This window comes from Trachymyrmex cornetzi, unplaced genomic scaffold, assembly GCF_001594075.2.
Source record: "Trachymyrmex cornetzi isolate Tcor2-1 unplaced genomic scaffold, Tcor1.1 scaffold114, whole genome shotgun sequence".
Taxonomy (NCBI): Eukaryota; Metazoa; Arthropoda; class Insecta; order Hymenoptera; family Formicidae; genus Trachymyrmex; species Trachymyrmex cornetzi.
In genome coordinates, this window is record NW_017295697.1 from 23,611 (window position 1) to 23,907 (window position 297).

Here is a 297-nt window from a genome sequence, read left to right on the forward strand (position 1 = left end):
AAAAGCATTTTAAAGCTTGAAATCTCTACTTTCGAAATCGGTAATTGATATTTCGATCTGATTGATTTTTTACGTAGCTATACGAACAGAAATGAGTATCCGTCAAATCTGAAAATTTTATACAAATTTTACAAAAGTCTATGGCATGAACTAAAAATCGCACACAAATGCGGTTTTAAATAATCGAAAGAGTGAATATTTACCTTCAATTTGCTTTTTTATTGAACGTTGTACGATTTTTTTTCGACGAGTTATTCGACATTGAATAAAAAGGGTCATTTTTGCTTCAATGTCGAA